Source organism: Rhincodon typus, chromosome 29, assembly GCF_021869965.1.
Source record: "Rhincodon typus isolate 14 chromosome 29, sRhiTyp1.1, whole genome shotgun sequence".
In the NCBI taxonomy this organism is placed as follows: domain Eukaryota; kingdom Metazoa; phylum Chordata; class Chondrichthyes; order Orectolobiformes; family Rhincodontidae; genus Rhincodon; species Rhincodon typus.
This window is the reverse complement of record NC_063360.1, coordinates 12,762,274-12,783,881: the sequence shown is the minus strand read 5'-3', so window position 1 is coordinate 12,783,881 and position 21,608 is coordinate 12,762,274. Positions and strand designations below refer to the sequence as shown.

At 44.8% G+C, this 21,608-nt stretch overlaps 1 long non-coding RNA gene across 1 annotated transcript; it reads left to right on the top strand.

Moving 5' to 3' along the window:
• The first annotated feature begins 11,915 nt into the window (after positions 1-11,915).
• LOC125486506 lies at positions 11,916-17,380 on the top strand. Its single transcript, XR_007265170.1, has 3 exons — positions 11,916-12,075; positions 14,177-14,385; positions 15,902-17,380. It is a non-coding gene; the product is annotated as an uncharacterized LOC125486506 (long non-coding RNA).
• The last annotated feature ends 4,228 nt before the right edge of the window (positions 17,381-21,608 follow it).

Sequence of the window (21,608 nt, the reverse complement as noted above, 5' to 3'; positions counted from 1 at the left end):
CATGGGTACCCGCATGGGCCCAAGCTACGCCTGCCTCTTTGTAGGTTATGTGGAACAATCCCTCTTCCGTACCTACACCGGCCCTAAACCCCACCTCTTCCTCCGTTACATTGATGACTGTATCGGTGCCGCCTCGTGCTCCCACGAGGAGCTCGAACAGTTCATACACTTCACTAACACCTTCCACCCCAACCTTAAATTTACCTGGACCATCTCTAACACCTCTCTCCCCTTCCTGGACCTCTCTGTCTCCATATCGGGCAACCACCTCGAAACCGATATTCATTTCAAGCCCACCGACTCCCACAGCTACCTAGAATACTCCTCCTCCCACCCACCTTCCTGCAAAAATGCTATCCCCTATTCCCAATTCCTTCGCCTCCGCCGCATCTGCTCCCAGGATGAGGCATTCCACTCCCGTACATCTCAGTTGTCCTCGTTTTTCAAGGACCGTAACTTCCCCTCCTCGGTGGTCGAGAACGCCCTCAACCGTGTCTCCCACATCTCCCGCACCTCATCCCTCACACCCCGTCCACGCAATAAAAACCAAAAAAGAATCCCCCTCGTCCTCACGTACCACCCCACCAACCTCCGGATCCAACGCATCATCCTCCGACACTTCCGCCATCTGCAATCCGACCCCACCACCAAAGACATCTTTCCCTCCCCACCTTTATCTGCTTTCCGGAGGGACAACTCTCTCCGTGACTCCCTTGTCCGCTCCACACTCCCCTCCAGCTCCACCACACCCGGCACTTTTCCCTGCAACCGCAGGAAGTGCTACACCTGCCCCCATACCTCCTCCCTCACCCCCATCCCAGGCCCCAAGAAGACTTTCCACATCAAGCAGATGTTCACCTGCACATCTGCCAATGTGGTATACTGCATCCGCTGTACCCGGTGTGGCTTCCTCTACATCGGGGAAACCAAGCGGAGACTCGGGGACCGCTTTGCAGAACACTTACGCTCGGTTCGCAACAAACAACTGCACCTCCCAGTCGCGAACCATTTCAACTCCCCCTCCCATTCCTCAGACGACATGTCCATCCTGGGCCTCCTGCAGTGCCACAACGATGCCACCCGAAGGTTGCAGGAACAGCAACTCATATTCCGCTTGGGAACCCTGCAGCCCAATGGTATCAATGTGGATTTCACAAGTTTCAAAATCTCCCCTCCCCCCACCGCATCCCAAAACCAGTCCAGCTCGTTCCTGCCTCCCTAACCTGTTCTTCCTCCCACCTATCCCCTCCTCCCACCTCAAGCCGCACCTCCATCTCCTACCGACCAACCTCATCCCGCCCCCTTGACCTGTCCGTCCTCCCTGGACTGACCTATCCCCTTCCTAACTCCCTACCTACACTCACCTTTCCTGGCCCCATCCCCGCCTCTTCGACCTGTTTGTTTCCTCTCCACCTATCCTCTCCTCTATCCCTCTTCTATCCGCCTCCCACTCTCTCCCTATTTATTTCAAAACCCCCTTCCCCTCCCCCTTTTCTGATGAAGGGTCTAGGCCCGAAACGTCAGCCTCTCTGCTCCTATGATGCTGCTTGGCCTGCTGTGTTCATCCAGCCCTGCACCTTGTTGTCTCGGATTCTCCAGCATCTGCAGTTCCTACTATCTCTGCAAGTGAATAGAGATGTGCCATGAGAGTGCAGTGAGGCTGGTTCATGTCAGATGCAGCACCATGCTGTACAGTTACATGTGGCCCTCTTTCACATTGATGTTTCACTCTTTCCTACAGCCACATGCTCCTACCTTTCCTTCTGTGCTAAAGTGCCATTGCAAGACAAAAGCTGCTGCCTCACCCTGTCCACTAAAGTGCTAACTGTGAAGCTGAAGCTGGTACAATGCTGATCTCCAGTTGAGTAAAGTGAGGTGCCAAGGACACATCCTGCTTTCATTGGCATTTAGGTACCTACTGCAGCTGTAGAGGTTACAGCAAAAATAAAGACATGGACCATTAGGAAGATTTCAGTAGAGGCAGCAGGGCCAGGGGTGACTGGGCAATGTTGACAGGTACACATTCGGTTTATGCAGTGAAGTCTCTGAAGCATTGATTATCTCAATTGAGCAGAACTTAATTGGAAAGCAGAAGATAATTCCGGGGAGTTGTATAATTAATGAAATACAAATGGATGTATGCGAGCTTCTTGCCCTGTGATAGTGAGAAAGCCACTTTTCCATCAAAGGAGGGAGGACTTAGCCTTGAACATTTATCTCAGTGGTGAGAATCTGATTTTTGAACTTTCGCCTGATTAACTTATCATGGTTGCCATGATTTTCACCACCTCAGAGAGGGCAAAATCACACCATGAGTTTTCAGATGATGTCATTGAGAAGCAGACATAGATGAGAAACAGGCAGCAACCAGGGATAGATCCATGGGCACAACCAATAGTAATAGTGCAACTGCAGGGCGAGAAGATATTACAAGTGATAGTCGGGCTCTACAATCAGGGATATAAAAATTGGGACCATGTGAGTGTGGCCCCTGCCTGGAGGCCAACAATGGAAAGATGGTCAAGGAGGATGATCTGGTCAACTTTGTCAAACAGGTCAGGCAGATCAAGCAGACAGGTTGAGAATGGTGAGGAGGAAAAATTTACTTTAGTCAAAGTTGCATTGGGGTAATTTTATGCTGGACACATGAATGGGAAATGGCATGTGGGTAAAGTAATTAGGTGGGATACAACATTTTTTACTAACAGTGACATGAGAGGCAGTGATAAAGTCAGCACAGATTTTTTTTAGAATTCTGGAGAGAAAAACAACAGTAAAAAAACACAGGGAAACAAATGTACTGGTAGTATCGGTGCTCCATTTTGGATGAGAAATAATTTGGACCAGTTTGTGTCATTCTCAAGTTTTACTGGATCTCTGTGTCAAAGATTATGCTGGCCTGTGGTGGTCCATACATGCAACACATTTACATACCATGAATGTTAATCAGTTAATTAGTTAACAGTTTTTCTGAAGTCCCACCTTTAAGATAACGTCATAGATTCACAAGACTCTAGTACCATGCAGTTGACATTCATGTAAAGTTGAGGTGTATCCTTGTTCAGCTTTATTTACCTCCTCAGTGCAAAGGAGGGGAGCAAGAGTTGGAATATTCCATGGATGTCCAGGACAAGCCATGATGAGTGCAATGAGAATGACATCAAAGGAACAGGGGATTTGGAAGAGGAGTCAAAGAAAGGAAAGTGTGGCATCAGGACATAGAGGAGTGAAATGGGAAGGGCCTGAGGTCCTGGGAGGTGTGACAGTCAGTCACAGTAAAAAAATGAGGGGCATAAATGGCAGGGTCAGCACTGTCCAAACATACACCCATCTCAGGTTGTTGGTTGGCAAAACCTTTAGAGAGCTTTGAGTTCACCTACAACATTTCAATTATCCTTCTGAGAATGATCTCAAACATACAGACCACTAGGCCATAAGGCATACGAGTAGAAGTAGGCTATGGAGTCTGTGACACCATTCAATAAGATCATAGCAACACAAGTGGATAAGGTGGTAAAGAAGGCATACATCATGCTTGCCTTCATCGTTCAGGGCAATGAGTATAAAAGTTAGCAAGTCATGTTGCAGCTGTATAAAACATTATTTAGGCCACATTTGGAGTATTGAGAGCAATTCTGGTCACCACACTATAGGAGGGATGTGAAGCCTTTGGAGAGGTTGCAAAAGGGGTTTACCAGGACGTTGCCTGGATTGGAGTGTATTAGCCATAAGGAAAGATTGGACAAACTTGGATTGTTTTAACTACAGCATCGGAGGCTAAGGGACAACCTGATAGAAGTACATAAAATTATGACGGGGTGAATAGTCAGAGTCTTTCTCCCAGAGTGGAAATGTCAAATACTAAGGGACAAAATAAAAACCAAAAGAACTGCGGATGCTGTAAATCAGGAACAAAAACAAAGTTGCTGGAAAAGCTCAGCAGGTCTGACAGCATCTGTGAAGGAGAAAACAGAGTTAACGTTTCGGATCCGGTGACCCTTCCTCAGAACTCACAAATGCTAAGGGACATTGTTTTAAGGTGAGAGGGAGAAAGTTTAAAGATGTGTGAGGCAGATTTTTTTTACATAGAGAGTTGTAGGTGTTTGGAACACACTGCCAAGGGAGGTCATAGAAGCAGATACGATAGCAACATTTAAGAGGTATTTAGACTGACATACAAACAGGCAGAGAAGTAAGGAGTACGGACCATCTGCAGGCAGAAGGGATTAGTTTAGAATGGCATCATGTTCAGTGCAGACATGGTGGGCTGAAGGGACTGTTCCTGTACTGTACTGTTCTATGTTGACACACTCCAGAAATTTATTACCTTTTTGACATATGCTTGTCTCCCTCTCCCAATCTATGGTCATTCAATGATCATTCTTATGAACATAGATAATAACCTCAAAAGCAGCATGTGGCGTTTATCTGGTATTTATGCATTCAAGTTCCAGTTGGATTATGGGATAATGATCAAGTATCTCATCTGATCTTGCCTAATCTGAGCTCAAGGTGTTGGTGCTGAATTATTGTTCATCAGATTCACATTGCATGGAGCTGGAACCTGGATACTTCATGGTTGAGGTGGTTCAGCACCAGCATAATGTTAATAACAGCTAAGCTACAGGGCAAATTTAAATATTATTCTATGAGGACATAAGTTGATGGATGGCCAGCTCAGATTTTATCGTATTTGACAAATTTAGTAGTATTCTCTAAGTGAATAATTGAGTATGCTGATGTAGGCATCAATATGCATTTTCAAAAAGCATTTGGTAAGATAAACAAGCCAAATAAAAGACTTGATAAGATTAAAGCAGTGGACTCAAAGTGAGGCACATCTCTCCCTGATGCGGTAAATGCTTTCTATGCTCAGTTCGAGCAGAATGCCAGCAGTGCGGTGTCACCTGCCCCAACAGCCCTGGAAGCACCTGTTCCCTACATCACCACTGCAGGCATTAGATTGGTCTTCCTGAAAGTCAACCCAAGAAAAGTGACAGGCCTGGACAGAGTCCCTAGCTGTGCTCTGACATCATGTGCGGACCAGCTGGCAGAGGTATTCACCAACATCTTCAACCTCTCCCTCCTACAAGCCAAAGTCCTGCAAGAAGACCACCATCATCCCGGTTCCAAAGAAAGCACATGCAACCTGCCTTAATAACTACCGCCCAGTGGCTCTGAGCTCCATAATCATGAAGTGCTTCAAGAGGCTGATCATGGCCCACATCAACTTGAGCATCCCAGCCTGCCTCAATCCCCTGCAGTTTGCCTATCGACATAACGGGTCCACAGCAGACACCATTTCCCTCGCCCTGCCCTTATCCTGGAACATCTGGACAACAAGAACACCAAATCAGACTCCTACTCATTGACTACACCTCCGCCTTCAACACTATAATTCCCTTCAGACTGATCTCAAAAATTGAAGTCCTAGGTTTTGGCTCCGCCCTCTGCAATTAGATCCTCAGCTTCCTGATCCATAGACCGCAATCAGTGAAGATAGATGACTGCTCCTCCTCCACAATATCCCTTAACACTGTAGACCACCCAAGGATGCGGTCTCAGCCCCCTACTATATTCTCTGCACACCCATGACTGTGGTAGGGATGTCCATTATGTCCAGACAATGGCACCTTGCAGAGTACCTATGTGTATGTGTACAAATGAGAATCAAGGATCTTCGGAAACTGAGAAGAGGAGACATATGAATCAGGAGCAGGATTAGGCTCTTCAAGCCACCTCAGCCATTCAATGCCGTCTCCAAGTCACTGTTTCAAAAATATAGAACAAACAGGACTTATGGGACAACTGTTTCAATTATGGGATGGTTCTATAAAATCCAGGAATGTCCTGAACGTGGCACCTTTGCTTCGTTAGTCAAAACCATTTCCTACAGGGAAACTCCATTAACCTCTCACTGTTAAAGAAACACTTCACAATTTTTAGCAAATAGAGGTTAGCTTTTCATCATCTGCAAATGCTATTGATTAAATACCTGAAGCAAGACTCATTCACCAAACTATGCCAGACCGTATCACCCTGTTTCCAAGCACTTGGAAAGGGAGTGCCAGCAGCAGAAACATTACACTTTCTGTTGCTCTGTTGTGCTTGTGTTACTGTGGGTGTAATTTGTAAAGAACCACCTGGTTGTGTGATAATACTCAGCCAAATTAATCTAGGTAAGACTTAGTCCTAGGTGATATGATGCTGCATCAGCAAATAAGATAGAGCACGTGATGAGAATAAAGAATGCAAGAATCTGTGTAGATTACCTGAAAGCTGTCATTTAAAATACTAGGGAGATAAGACATTTATTACAGATTATGTTATGATATAGGACACATGCAAGTTGCCCTGTTTTTCTTAAATGTTGGCCATGGCTCAGCAAGCAGCCCATCAGCTTTGAGTAAGAGCATTCTGGTTTCAAATGTCACTCCAGAGACTTGAGTACATAATCCAGGTCCACACTTCAATATTGTGTAAGTGATGTAACACTGGCAGATGACATCTTTCCGATGGATATAAAAGATCCCATGGTATTGTTTGAGGAAGAACAGTGGTATTTTCACCAGTGTGATGGTCAACAGTTATCCTGGAATCAACATCACTAAAAGTCTTCTGCTGACCATCAGCAGGTCACTACTGTTTGTGGATTCTTCCTGTACGTAAATTGACAGCTGTGTTTCCAAACTCATACAGGGACTGCACTTCCATAGTCATCTATTTCATTGGCTGTGAAATGTTTTATTCTGAAGTCACAAGAGGTGCTGTGCAAATACAGCTTTATTTTTATATTGTTTCTTGAAACAACAATATAAAGCTTGTAACTCAACCCTGCCACTAATTTTTTTTTCACTGTGTTATCTGTGTTTATTCTCGTTCCTTTTTCTTCTTGGTTATGTACACAATGACTGTTGGATTCCTGCCCTGGTGACTGCTCAATGGAAACTATAACCCAGCTTTCCCTTTTTCACATGTACAAGTTTATTATAACATCCGACCTACTGCAGGATGCAACACAGTACGTAATGTATGTAGTATGGAGTTTGCACATTCTCCTTGAGACTGGGTGAATTTCCGCTGTGTGCTCCAGTTTCTTCCCACAGTCCAAAGATGAGCAGGTTATGTGGAACTGCCATGAGAAGTTGCCCCATAGTGTCCAGGGATGCGCAAGCTAGTTAGATTAGCCATGGAAAACATGATGTGGAGATGGCGGTGTTAGATTGGGGTGGGCAAGGTCAAAAATTACACAACACCAAGTTTTAGTTCAGTAGGTTTATTTGAAGATACAAGCTTTTGGAGTCTTGCTCCTTCTTCAGGTGTCACTGAGAGAGGTGGCATCAGACACAGAATTTATAAGCAACAGATCAAAGGGTCATAGACCTGATGCAAATGTATTGAACAAACCTAAGATGGCTGTTAAGTCTTTAATCAGTTAGAAAGGATTAAAATGCAAATCCCAGAATTTCTTTCAATTCACTGCCCCGTGATAACTAAAGATTTTTTCAGTATACCAAAGGTGACTTTGTATTTGCAGATTTTTAATTGCAGATACATTCTGTTTTGTTCAACAAACACACAATTTGTAGACAATGTGGCATTTTATAAATTCCTACTTTGGAAATAAAACCAATCTGACTCCAAGTTAATACATAGCCACATTCTAAACAAGGGCTCACACCTTGTCTGACCTGAGATGTCACCTCTGGTATAGTGATAAAACTTTTAGTTATCTCAGGGCAGTGAATTGAAAGAAATTCTGGGATTTGCATATTAATCCTTTCTAACTGATTAAAGATTTAACAGCCATTTTAGGTTTGTTCAATACATTCGCATCAGATCTATGACCCTTTGATCTTTTGCTTATAAATTCTGTGTCTGATGCCACCTCTCTCAGTGACACCTGAAGAAGGAGCGAGACTGCGAAAGCCTGTGTCTTCAAATAAACTTATTGGACTATAACCTGGTGGTTGTGTGATTTTTGACCTTAGCCATGGGGAATTCAGGGTTACGGGGATAGTGTGTGAGTGTTCGGTCTGGGTGGGATGCAGCCTCAATGGGCTGAATGGCTTTTTTCTGCACTGTAGGGATTCTATAATATTCTTCTGCATTATTCTGCTCTTAAGACATTAGCGTGTAAGTTCACTTGTCCCTTAAATACAAAATCCAATCACTGTGTTGCAAAGAAGCACTATGTAGCATATACAGAAAATATTTGTGCTCGCAATTATACTCCACTCAGGCCTCCTCCCATCCTTTCTCATTTAACTCTGGTCAGAATAACACCAAACCCCTATATTTAACATCCTCTACAATGGATTTTTAACATTCACATCACTACTCCCCCTGGTGGTGAGTTCCATACTCTCACTACTCTCTGGGTAAAGAAAATGCCTTGAATTCTGTTTGATTTCTTCCATAGAATCCCTAAAGTGTGGAAACAGACCGTTCAGCCCAACAAGTCCACACCACCCCTCAGAGCATCCCACCCAGACCCATCCCTCATAACCCACCTAATCTACACATCCCTGAACACTATGGGCAGTTTAGCATGGCCAATCCACCTAGCCTGCACATCTTTGGACTGTGGCAGGAAACTGGAGCACCTGGAGGAGACCCACGCAGACATGGGGAGAATGTGCAAACTCCACACAGACAGTCACCCAAGGGTGGGATCAAACCTGGGTCCCTGGCACTGTGAGGCAGCAGCGCTAACCACTGAGCCATCGTGCTGTGGTGAAGACTATCTTATAATGATGGCCTCCAGTTTTGTTCTCTTCAAATGAAACAGCCTCTTGGCTGGAATTTACCATGTTCCCCTAACAGACAGTTTGGTGAGGGGTGGTGAGGTGCATCTATTCAGGCGGGAGGGACTCTGTTGCCTTCTAGCCTCTGCTGCCTTCTAACCGCTGCTCTGATTGAGTCGGTGTCAGGAAGCCCCATCACAATTAAGGTCCTTAGCTTGCCACTCCAGTTATTCAGATAGTGGCAACTCGCCATGTGAGCAACCTGAGAAACAAACCATCTCTTTCAAAGGCACTCACTGCTTGATCCAGAGTCCTGGCAACAGCAGAGGGGTATCCACTCAGAACCATGTCACTGCCCTTTCTGCTGACCCCCAATCCCCTAACCCATTAACCCCACTCCTAACATCACTCAACAATGGCCTGGCTCCCTTGGCGATCCTATTTCAAGTGGGTGTGTTTGTAGCTTTGGTCACTGATGCCCCAGTGGCACTGCTCAGTGGCACACAGCTGCCAGCCTCTGATTACCAGGCAGCCCCCAGAGTCCTTGATCCTGACTAAGACCCATCATTGCTCAGTTGTGTGCCTGAAAGAGGTAACGTGGAATCTAAAATAAAGGAGCAAGAGACAAAAATCAACATTTAGATTGTTTTGCTTGGCAAACAACAACTGCATTTACAAAAATCAGTTTACAAGGAGAGATGATTTCAGAGAAATTTATAAAATTCTGAAAGGGATAGACAGAATGGAAGCAAAAATGATGATTCCCCAGCTGTGGAGTCGAGAGCCAGGAATTTATTTTCAGAATAAGGGCCAGACTATTTACACTTAGATGAGGAGAAATTTCTTCACTCAGACATTAGTGGATATTTGGAATTCTCCACCCCAGGCAGGCCAACTGCATTTTCTATTGACCACATGTACATTGATTGTGGGGTGACTGTTTTCTTATTTAAGGGATCTTGTGTTGAATTTGTGGTTACACTTCAGCCCCATACTCCTGATCTTTGGGCACAAATTGCAAGGGAATGAGCAAGTCCGAAAAGCTCCTCATCAGTCTGCTCGTGGGCCTGTCTGATGGAACATTCGAAAATGTTAGAGCCATTGGGCAGTGGGAGGATTGGGTTGCATAATTCCCCCACCAATTAAATTTTAAACTGATTTTCAGTTTTCTCTTTACTAACTGCACCATCTGGGTTATTTTTTAATTCGAATCAATTTAGTTTTATTTTGTTTTTGCCAGAAGTGTATTAGGTTTGGTTTAGGGTCTTGTGGCACAGTGATAGACCTGGATTCAAGTTCCACCTGTCCCAACAAGTCCAAACTGGTTAATGAAAGAAAAATTAGACTATACATTAAAATTAATCAGCCAGAAGGTCAGAGAGTTTTATGGAGGATGGTTGGTTGAAATAAAACTCCAACTCGAAAGTGTAGACTGGACTTCATCCAGAAACATTTAACTTCTCTTCTATGTGTGATTTCAGATTCACAGAAATTGACTCTTAAGTGCTCTATGAAATGGCCCAGCAAGCTACTCAATTCAAGGGCAGTTAGGGATCTGCAACAAATGTTGGTCTTACCATTGATACCCTGTTCCATGAAAGATTTAAATATTACCAAGACAGCTGCCTTCCATACTACCTGAGCGAAGTCACAGCTTTTCTTGCAAGTTTAGTGGGCTATTTGATGCAACCCAATCTGTCCTTAGTCTATGCTCACGCACACCTTATTACAGAAGTGCACTTGGTAACAGTTGAAGGGAGGAATGCAGGAACATGGAAACCAATTCTAACACTCTAACTGCTTCGCAACCCCCACCCCGCCCCCGGCCCCGGCTGTGACTGTATAACTCAGCATAGAGTGAAAACTGAACTTTCCTTTGCCAACAACCATTTCTAAAATCAGTTGGAACAGCACTGGTTACAAAGAAAGGAGGAAATCTTTTCAGACTGACTAGCATCATTGTGTTCCCGGTGGTGTCTATAGAAACCACTGTTTACAGTTACATCCCCATAACTTCCGTGCTAGTCCCAAAATTATTCTTTGCCTTGTTACTGTAGGTTTCAGATTCATCTCTCCTCACCCAATGACCTCTCTCTCTGGCTGCTCTTCTTAACAGAGTGACCCCTTTCCCTACCCAGTGACTCCCGTCTCCTCACCTCAGTGCCCCTGTCCTCATTCCAGTAACCTCAGGGACCCTTCCTCCACTCCAGTGACACCGCTCCCCCCTCCCCATTTCCGTGACCCTCCCTCCCACCAACCCCCTACCCATCTGGAAAGCGCCTGCACAAGTTCCGGCTTGCCTGCACTGCCTCCCACAATCAATCAGCCTGTGAGGCACTCCGGACTTGGATCCGAGAGAGAAGTGGGACTCGAACAGGAGACAGCGTCTTCAGGAGAGCAGGAGGGAATATATTAGAGTGAATGTTTGTTGGGTGGCAGTCCCGGTGTTGTGTGATCACCCCCAGGGTTAGGGTTGGGGGCGGGGGGCATGGACCCCCGCCTCCGGGCAGTGAGGGCGAGCAGACGGTGCGAGAGACAGGGGCCACCCGCTCGGCCGCTCGACCTCAGCCTGTTGTTGGGGCGCTGCCTCCGCCTCGGGGAGACCGCAGTGGACAAGGAGCCGCTGTCTGCAGCGCTGACCATTCGGAGGGGCTGGAGGGGCAGTGTACGGTGCCCCCGGGTCCCTACCCCCGCTGGGGTACACAGCCAGCCCCAGGAGCCCGGCGATGTGCGGGGCAAAGCTGCTGCTAACTTCCCTACCCTCTCCGGACAGCCGGGCCCTAGGCGAGTGCAAAGGATCACAGTGGATCTCCGGGCCGCTTTAGCCCGAGTCCGAGAGCCGCCGGAGGCTGCTGAGGAGATCGGGGATCCACCCAGTGAGGGAGATACCCCAGCCCCAGATCCCCCACCCCCTGAGGCACGTCCCCCACCCGCTAAGGCAGGTCCCCCACCCCCCAAGGCAGGTCCCCCACCCCCCAAGGCAGATCCCTCTGAAAGTGATTCCCCTAAGGGAGATCCCTCACCCGGATCCACCCTGACCCTGGATAAACCCAAGCGGCAGAGACGGGTAGACCCCAGGGGCGGCCACGCCAAGAGTGACGGACTGTGGAAAATGAAGATGTCCCTGCCAGCCTTGGTGAAGGCCCCTGGCCAGAGGGTGGCCGCTCCTCTTCGCCCCCTCAGCCGCACCTCAGGAGTCCGCCTCCTGCAGGGGACTCCATACGGCGCCGGTGCCACGGCTGACCACCGCGTGCCCCCGGCGGATAAGCCCTTCGTCTCGTTTCCGAAGCTCCTCCGGACAAGCAGCGGCTGGAGCTCGCAGAGAGAGGTGAGGAAAGCGGGGCTTAGCTTCTCCCTTATTCTGGTAGACAGCCTGGCCCCTCTGCATTCACTCCTCCTCCTGGCACCAATAAAGGGAAACCAGTTTCTCACACCTTGACGGGAGTATACACATCCCGACCCCAGAGCCATCAAATCCAGTCCTTACTTGGCGTGCAGACATGTGCACTTTGCAAAATGAGGTCCCCACTGTTATATTCCATCGCAGGACTTATTACTGATGCTTACTGAGATGCACAGTGCAGCACAGAGCAGGGCCAATGAGGAAACCCGAGATAAAGGACTTACATTTATAGAACGCCTTTCACAACTTCCTCGCTGTGCTTTTCGCTACTGCATCTCTCCCGAAAGGTTTTATAGCTAATTTTCGTAAAAGTTGAAATTGCAGCAGCCAATTTGTACACAGAAGGGTCTCTGGTACATCAATCATGGGACAATGAGCAAAAAAAAAATCTGTTTTAATGATGTTGAGGTAAATATTTGGGATAAGTGTTGTCTAGGACACTCTGATCTTTGAAATAGTACCAGGAGATCTTTTAAAGAGAGCACCACACGCGTGAATGTGATGTCTAATCTGTTAGGCAAAACCTCCAACAGTGAAGCATAACCTGCAACCCCCCCCCCTCCAACTGTGCACCACAACCCACCAGCTGTCCCTAGACCACCAGACTGGATGATGCATTCAAATTTGTGGAATGAGATTTGAACCCACAATTTTCTGGGCTGAATTTGCAAGCACCATCAGGAGTGGGACTGGAGGTGGGCAAGAGTCAAAAATACCAGCACTGGCCTGGTTTCCTGATGGGATCCCCATCATGTCCACAGAGATTGTATCACTCTCACTGTATTATCTGCCCCACATTGTGTTAACATTATCACTTCCAGCCAACCATCAGATTCCTGCATCCACAGGGGTACAATGTAGGTGCTTGTTGGCAGGCCAGGGGTACTGGCAGTCTAGGCAGGGCTGAACATTTTAACCTGTTGGCGTATCTGTTTTGGCACGTCACCCAGAGAGGGTTTGCCAACTCTGCCTTTTCTCCAACCCTCTTTGAACAGTAGGGGCCTGAGTGCTGAAACTATTTTTGAAAGAAAGTTTTAAAAGTGTTAGTGAGAACACTCTTCTCCCTGACATACCTGCCACTGTAGCCTGTTCCTCTCAAACTGGAAGGTGGCTGATTGGTCCTCCAACTTTAAGAACTCATTATGAACTAGACAGGGAGAATCCATCTTCATGCCAAGTAAGAGGGGGCCCGCATCGTAATCTTAATGAGTCACTATTTCCTTTAGGACAGGGAAACAGTTCTAACTTCTGTTTTCTGTTACTCCAGAGAGAACATTCAGTCCTCTCAGAAATATGAGTGTTACCACTAGGTTTCCACCTACTGTAGGAAGTAGGACCAAAAGTATGCTATTCGGCCCATCAACTCTGCTGTACCATTCAATTAGATCACAACTGATCTGATAATCCTTTATTCCACTTTCCAGCCTTATCCCCACAACCTTTGATTCCTTTACAGAATAAAAATCTTTTTATCTCAGCCTTGAACATTATCAATGATCCAGCCTTGATAGCTGTTTGCTGTCAAGAATTCCACAGATTGACTGCCCTCAGAAAAAAATATCCTCCTCACTTCTGTCTTAAATGGGTGACCCCTTTACTCTGAGATTATCCCCTTTTCAAGTGGGGTATGGGTGCCTCAGCTATTCCCTACTTGTTACTAACATGTAATCCTATTTTTGGAGAAGTTGGCAGGCTTCTCTTTCATGTGAAGTGTAAAAGTCAAACTTCATCGTAGCTTCACATGTACTCCCAACCAATTTTGCCATCTCATTTAATCATAAACACTGAGCCAGTTGTACCATGGGCCATGGGCAGACCTTGTGGTTTCACTTGTCCTTAATCTTCCAAATTTTCCATCCATCTCTGTGAGGACCTTCTCCCTGGGTTGTACATTAATTTAGCTGCAGGGTGGCATATTTACTCACTGGGCTGGCACATGGACCCCTCACACTCACTTCACGGTATTTGGAAATTAACTTTGTGTAAAAATATAGATTATTGCAACTGACACATCTTAAACTTTCAGAGCAGATTGCCAGACCGGCAAACAAAGGGAACGGACCCAAGCTTTGTCAATTCTGTTGAGGAATCTGCCATTCCATTTCATCAGCTACTGCATCAAATGAGGAAAAGGACATCCAGTGTGAACCATGTGCTGATTACAGAGGTATTGAAGTGTCTGAGAGAGGACCTGTGGTCAGTGCCCGAACGACAAGAACACAGCCACCTGAATTAGTAAGTGTCACAGCTCTGTTCTATCCAATGGCTCCGTGAATGTGTGTCCTGCCTGGAGCAAATTTACCAAGTCTGCTGCTGCTCGTTGCTGCATTTAGCTGATTCGTGAGGAAGGGCAGTTGTTGAACTACAATTGGCTTCAGAAGGGGGCAAAAACCTGCTCATGGTCACTGTTTGGTGCTGCCTTCTGGACAGTCGATGCATGAAGAGAATGACCTTAAATGTGGTGATTCCACAACCAATCATCTGCAGGCCTCACACAATCCAGGCTTGCATAGAGAACGACCTCTTGGGAAGGGGACCAAGATTAGTAGCGATATCAGAGTCAGAATCCATCGTTCACACACAGGATACAGATACAATCGGGACTGTGGATGGTAAAGGGGAGCAGGAAGCACAGATGATGTCTCTCATTTCTAACCCCATGGTTAACGGTAGCAATCAGCATTTTCTCATTGTTTTTACAGTGTATTAACCTCTGGCACCATGCCCTCTGCAGCTTTTAGGGGAAATTACTGGAGCATAGAACCCCACCACATCCTGAAATCATGAGCTTATTTCTTCTTAACCAAATGCTCAGCATTTGGATACTAAATAAAAACCAAAAGAACTGTGGATGCTGTAAATCAAGAACAAAAACAGAAGTTGCTGGAAAAGCTCAGCAGGTTTGGCAACATCCGTGAAGAAAAAAATCAGAGTTAACGTTTTGGGTCTGGTGACCCTTCCTCAGAACCTGAAACATTAACTCTGATTTTTTTCTTCACAGATGCTGCCAGACCTGTTGAGCTTTTCCAGCAACTTCTGTTTTTGCTCAGGATTTGGACCTTGCTGGCTCAATCCTCACAGGAAAACACATGATCCACATTCTTGAAGAACCTGTAGTCCATTTGTTGAAAATACAGCCACAATGCTGTTTGGTGAGGAGCTCACAGATGTTAATCTAGTGACAACGAAGGAATAGCTACTGCCCTTGGTGGTGAAGGCAGCAGGTTTGGAGGAGCTAATGGTCAGTTACTTTGGTACATCCTGTAATTGATATATACACTACAGCCACTGAGGATGGAGGGAGTTGAATATCTGATTTCAGTATCTGCCGTAATGGGGTTTGAACCCATGTCTTCAAGGCATTAGTTTGGGTCTCTGGAACATGAGTTTAGTGACATTACCACTACACAACCCTATTAAAAGCCTGGTGTTCCACCAGCTGAGCTACCTGGGCTCATGGAGGCAGTTTATGCTTAAAGTAGTATTGCCAATTAAGCAGTGGTTGACAAAATGACATTTATAATTGGCTGTGAGGAAGGGTCACTGGACCTAAAACATTAACTCTGATTTTTGTCCACAGATGCTGCCAGACCTGCTGAGCTTTTCCAGCAATTTCTATTTTTGTTTATAATTGGCCCCTAATCTGAGTACCAAAGATTTTAAAAGACTTCCTGCTGGTTGGTATGTGTTTATTGATTATTTATGTTTATTGATTAATAATTGATTATTACATTTCTCCCCCTCACCCCAGTCTTCATGCTGAACACTTCAGACGAGATGCTCCTTTCCAAAGGACCGAGAACGGAACAGAGGTCAAGTCAAAATGCACATGGCAGGCGCGTGATCAATTCGGAAACACCTTGCCTGTCAGGATCAGCTTGTTCACAAACAGGTCGCTGTAACAACTTCAGACTGTGTGTGATGGTCAGGTGATGGAAAAGAAGTCAGCAATTTATCGATGAAATAAATACCCACAGCTTATGTTGAACCTGTAGACTGGGGCTCCCTCTGGTGGAACAATGGGTTCTTTCACCATCCACTATGGAACAGAACTCGATGTGAGATTGTGCTCCCGTGACACTCAGGCAGGTTTTCATTGAACATCGCACCAGGAGCCCTAGTGCATTTGAAGTCACTGGGTATAGGGCAAAATGTCTGCTCTGACTGGACTCATACCTAGCAGAAAGGAAGATGGTTCGACTTGTTGGATGTCAATCAGCTCAGCCCCAGGACATTGTTGCAGGAGTTTTCAGGATGGTATTCTAGACGCAAAATCTTCAGCTGCTTCATTAATGATCTTCCCTCCAACCTGGAGTTGTAAGTGTGAAACGTCGCTGATGACTGCGCAGTCTTCAGTTCTATTTGTAACTCCTTAACTACTGTATGTGAAGGGTCTAGGCCCGAAACGTCAGCCTTCCTGCTCCTCTGATGCGGCTTGGCCTGCTGTGTTCATCCAGCTCTACACCTTGTTATCTCTGAATTAGTATGTGCCTGCTTACAACAAAACTGTACAACCTATTGGCTTAGTCTGAAAAATGGCAAGTGACATCTGCATCACACAACCATCATGCAACGACTATCAACAGATTACAGCAGCTTCCTCTTAACAGTCAACAACATCACCATCGTCAGATTGGCCATCATTAACATTCTTAATCAGAAACATAATTGGACCAACTACACACATACTGTGGATACAAGGATATCTCAGAGGCTGGGAATGTGTGTTTTCCAACTACAGGAGTCGAGGTCAGGGAATCATTTGGGTTCTGAATAAACTTGTCAATCATTGCTTAAAACCTTCTCCGTTATTTTTCTGAATTTTCCAGCTGCTTTGGAACCTGCTCTGCAATGTAAACAGGGCAACGTCTACAGCTTCACCCATCTCCCAATTCCTTTCTCCTGTTCACCATTTCTCCTGAGCTACTGCCTTGAAGTACTGTTACACCAAATTCAACCAATGGGTCCCATCCATTTTAACCTCAGAACCTTCCATCCCTGCATTTGCCTGCATCAATCTTTGTCACAGGAGAACGTTCTCCCTCAGAATTGGGAATGGTGATGCCCATTCCAGTAATCTCTCTGCTCTAGTATCACAGTTCCTATTAGATGGCAGATTTCCAGAAATGCCAGAGATAAAGCAGCTAGTAGTCCAGGAAACGATGGAATTCAAATCTGACAATTTACAAGAAATACTGCATTTGAATCTGGAGGCAAGTGTAAATCAGAGCTGGTGCAGCTTAATCTTTCTGAAAACAGAAGCTGTTTGCTATTACATATTTTAATATTCCTGTTAATAGTCTTCATTCTGAAGTGTATTTATTTTAAAGGTTCTTATGTAAAACAAATATAATCTTGATTATTTTAGACTAGATTACAACATAACTATTTATATTGTGTTATCACATGTACTTCACAGTCCTGGCACAAGACAATCGGACAAATCTGGGTTTTTTTTCCACCTTCTCCCTTACGGCTGAAGCCACTTGTAGTCTATCTTCACTTCAGGTAGGAGGAGCTACATCAGCACAAAGCACAGATCAAATCTGAGAGTACCTTTGCACAGGAGACTAATTAAAATGTAAATCCTTTTGTGGGAACTTATAATCGAAGCCAGGGTTTGTTGAACTCTGAATCCACGATAGCAGCCTACGGGAATCCTGTTAAAATCTATCAGACTTTATTCAGCATCAGTGTAGGAGTCAATTGGTCAGCCATCCACAAATGTCAGAATATTTGGCATCATCTAATATTGAAGCAGACAGTACAGGCTGAGTAAATCAGTCACTAAATAGTCAAATTGTTCTCTCCAAGTTCTTCAAAAATTCTGTGGTACTGTTCAAAGAGCAAATGAGGTCTCCTCTTTTCTTGATAAATATTGATCCCTCAACTATCATCTAAAGTAAAGATTGTCTGGACGTTGTCTCAGTGCTGCATGTGGGGTCTTGCAGTAGGCATATTGACTGACATATTTACTGCATTTAGGAATGACTTCATTGTCTGAAGCATTTTGAGATGTCTTGAGATTGTGAAAGGTATTACACAACACAAAGCTAGTATACAGGTGCAGCAGGTAATCAGAAAGGCTAATGGAATGTTTGCCCTTATTTCAGGAGGGTTGGAGTACAAGAGTAGGGAAGTTTTACTGCAGTGGTACAAGGTGCTGCGAGACCACTGGGAGTACTGTGAGCAGTTTTGGTCCTCTTATTATTTATTGGAAGCAGTTCAGAGAAGGTTTACTAGGATGATCCTCAGTTTGAAGGGATTGTCTCATGAGCAAAGGCTAACCAGTTGGGATTCTGGTCACTGGTCTTTAGAAGAATGAGAGGTGATCTCATTGAAACATATAGGATTCTTAAGGAGCTTGACAGAGTAAATGCTGTGAGGATGTTTCCCCTCAGGGGAGAGTCTACACCAGACAGCAGAGTCTCAGAATTAAGGAGCACCAGCTTAAGATTGAGATGAGGAGGCATTTCTTCTCTCAGAGGGTCCGGTGTCTTTGGAACAGCTTGTTGCAGAGAGATGTGGGGCCAGATCCTTGTGTACATTTAAGGCCAAGATAGATTCTTGATCAGTAGAGGAGTTAAGGGTTACGTTTGAAATGCAGGAATGTAGACGTGAGGAACGTCAGATCAGCCATTATGCTATTGAATGGCTGAGCAGACTCGAGGGGCTGAATGGCCTTCTTATGATCTGAAATGCAAGTATTTCTTTACTTCATCAATGTTGAGTTAACAGTGAAAACTCAGGCACTGAAAGAATCCTGCCCTCCTTCCTCCACCTTCAGTCAGACTCCAATCCCAACCTTCTGTCATATTTCAACATCTTTGATATCTTTAGCATACATTCCAAACTGCAACATTGTATCCCACCTCCTGCTGATGGCAACTTCAACCGATCTGGATTTTGCACAGTTCCACTGAAGTTCGGATAGACATGGAAATTTCTAGCAACTAAAAAAAACGCTAAATTGTAAACCTAGTGCATGGAGTGAATGATTTAGTTATCATTTTATCATATCTGTTCATTCAGAGATAGACAGATGCTTAATATAAATTGTGTGTGTTACAACAGGCAGATAACTTCAAATTGGCACACCAAACAATTCAGGCTAAAGTTACAAATAAGACTTATTGAAAGATGTAGATTTGCAAAGAAAAAAAAGCAGCTCAGAATTTTCTCAAATTAAAGTACGTTGAAAATCTTATTTTTATCTAATTCGTGGATGAACAACAGGTAACTTAGATTTGCACATTCTCTCTCACCATAATGATGTGAACATACACCCTGGATTGTTTGATGTGAAGACTGAGTTCTTTGTACAACACAAATGCCTGTCAAAACTAGCCTTTCATGTCACACGTTGATGTCAATGTATCCACCTGCTCAGCAGGATCCTTCTCAAAAGTTGAGATTCTGTATCTGGTTAATAGCAAAAACATCTCAGCAAATTCAGGGTTACTACCTACACTCCGTGTTCTGAAGCACACGTACAAAATGCAATTATAATACATATTGAATAGGTCCATCTTACATTTTAGAAGTTGCTGGGCAATCAGAACACCCACTCTGATCCTGGAGTGGCAATAACCTTAGACAGGAGAAAAAAATTCAAGTTTCCAATGATGGGTTAAGATTTTGCTAATACGTTCTTAGAACCGTTCAGGTGGGTTGGCCTTCCAAACCCAGGAATCATTCCACCATTCATTAGTATGTCTTGAATCTGCTATAGTTATCTTCATGGGCACAACCTTATTTAGCCTATAATGGGGACCATATTATTTACATGTGGCAAGTACTGGGGGGTGCTAGACTTCATCTTCTAAGTTCTGGTGAGTACAAAAGTCTTCAGTAACCTGATTGTTCCTTCGCAAAGAAGCTTATAGTATTAGGGGTAAAGCCTCTCCATGTTGATCAGTTCATGAACGGCCTCGGTTGTAGTGTTGTTAAACACTTATGATGCAAGGGATCAAGCCTAATCAAGCTAATAAGCCTATCCAAATGACACAGGCTGATGCCAGCAAACTTGACACAGACAGGAAAGTGCATTAGCTAATTCATAAGACCATCTTTTGTGGTTGTGGTCTTGCCCCATGTGAGCCATTGGTGAAAGGCTATCAGGTGTCTATGTTCCCCTAACTGTGATGGGAATGACCTGATGCTGTGTGAGCTGCTGAGTGTTGCAGCTCCTTACAAAGTGTGAACCTTGGGCAGATGAGAAGGGCAGTACCACTATGGTACCAGTGGTGTTACATTGGTAGTAGTAATGAAGTGAGAGAGTTATTGATTGCACATGAAGGGTCAGATGAAAATATCTTGCACTCAACCTTCTGTGTGACATACCCTGCAATGGCAACCGTACAATGCTAACTCACTCATAACATCATGATGCATTGAGTAGAGTGTGGTATATAGCTTGGCAAAGTGCAGCAAATCATTCATCTTCTTGTGGCAGTTCTGACAATGTCCTGTTACTGTTCCCTGGGAAAAGAGCATCCCTCTCTCCTCAGTCTTCAGGAGAACCTCTATCTAGGCACCATTAAAACCAAATCATCATTTTGCCTGGTCTCTGACATCTCCAGGGGCATTTGAGGTTAATGAGCAGAGATTGAAGTGCTGACTGGGTTCTTTTTAAACATGACACCAGATGTTAGAGCCTGGAAGATTCTGATGGGCTTCCAAACTTTCTGCCAACAACATTTATCATTTTACTGGTGCTTGAATGTGTAATGAACAGAGAAGAATGCAGTTGTGCAGGAAAACCTGACCTCCGCCTGAGCAGAGGTGCCTTCCACTTTTACCCATGATTCCTGACTTAGTCTCAAAGGAAAAAGGAAGTTCTGCCCCTGTCCAGATTGAGTGGGAATGTTAACATTTGTTTTGGTCCCAGTCTGGCCCGATTTCTTCCACATTCGGCAGGAAGTTTAGATTGTCAATAAAATAATGCTCCACTTAAATAAATAAACTATGTTCGTTGTTCTGCCATAAAATCTGGAAGACATGAGTTACTGGATAATCCTGGGATACTAGAAATATATTTGCAAGGAGGCAGATTTAAACATGGACTACACAGTGACCAGTTATTCAACTCAACACGATGGACTCAAACCATTTAATGAAGATACTGGAGGCAAATACTCTTCAGTGTAAGTCTTTATTTTGATGTCAAAATTAGTACACTGTCCAATATAATAATGAATGGGACCAAGAACAGAAGCAACAGTAAGAGCAGCTTGAGAGAGTGTTAAAACTCAGCTCAAAATATACACACATTTGACTCTTATGCAATGTGGACCTGAAATATCCATCTTACCCATAAAATGACACAAAGGATACTGGAATGTGTTTTTCAAGAACTGTACCTAGAATCAATCTACAGCAACTCCAGATCACTATCTCCATAACATTTTACAACCATCTGAGTTTGAAGGTTCTAAGCCCAATTGCCTCCACTATTA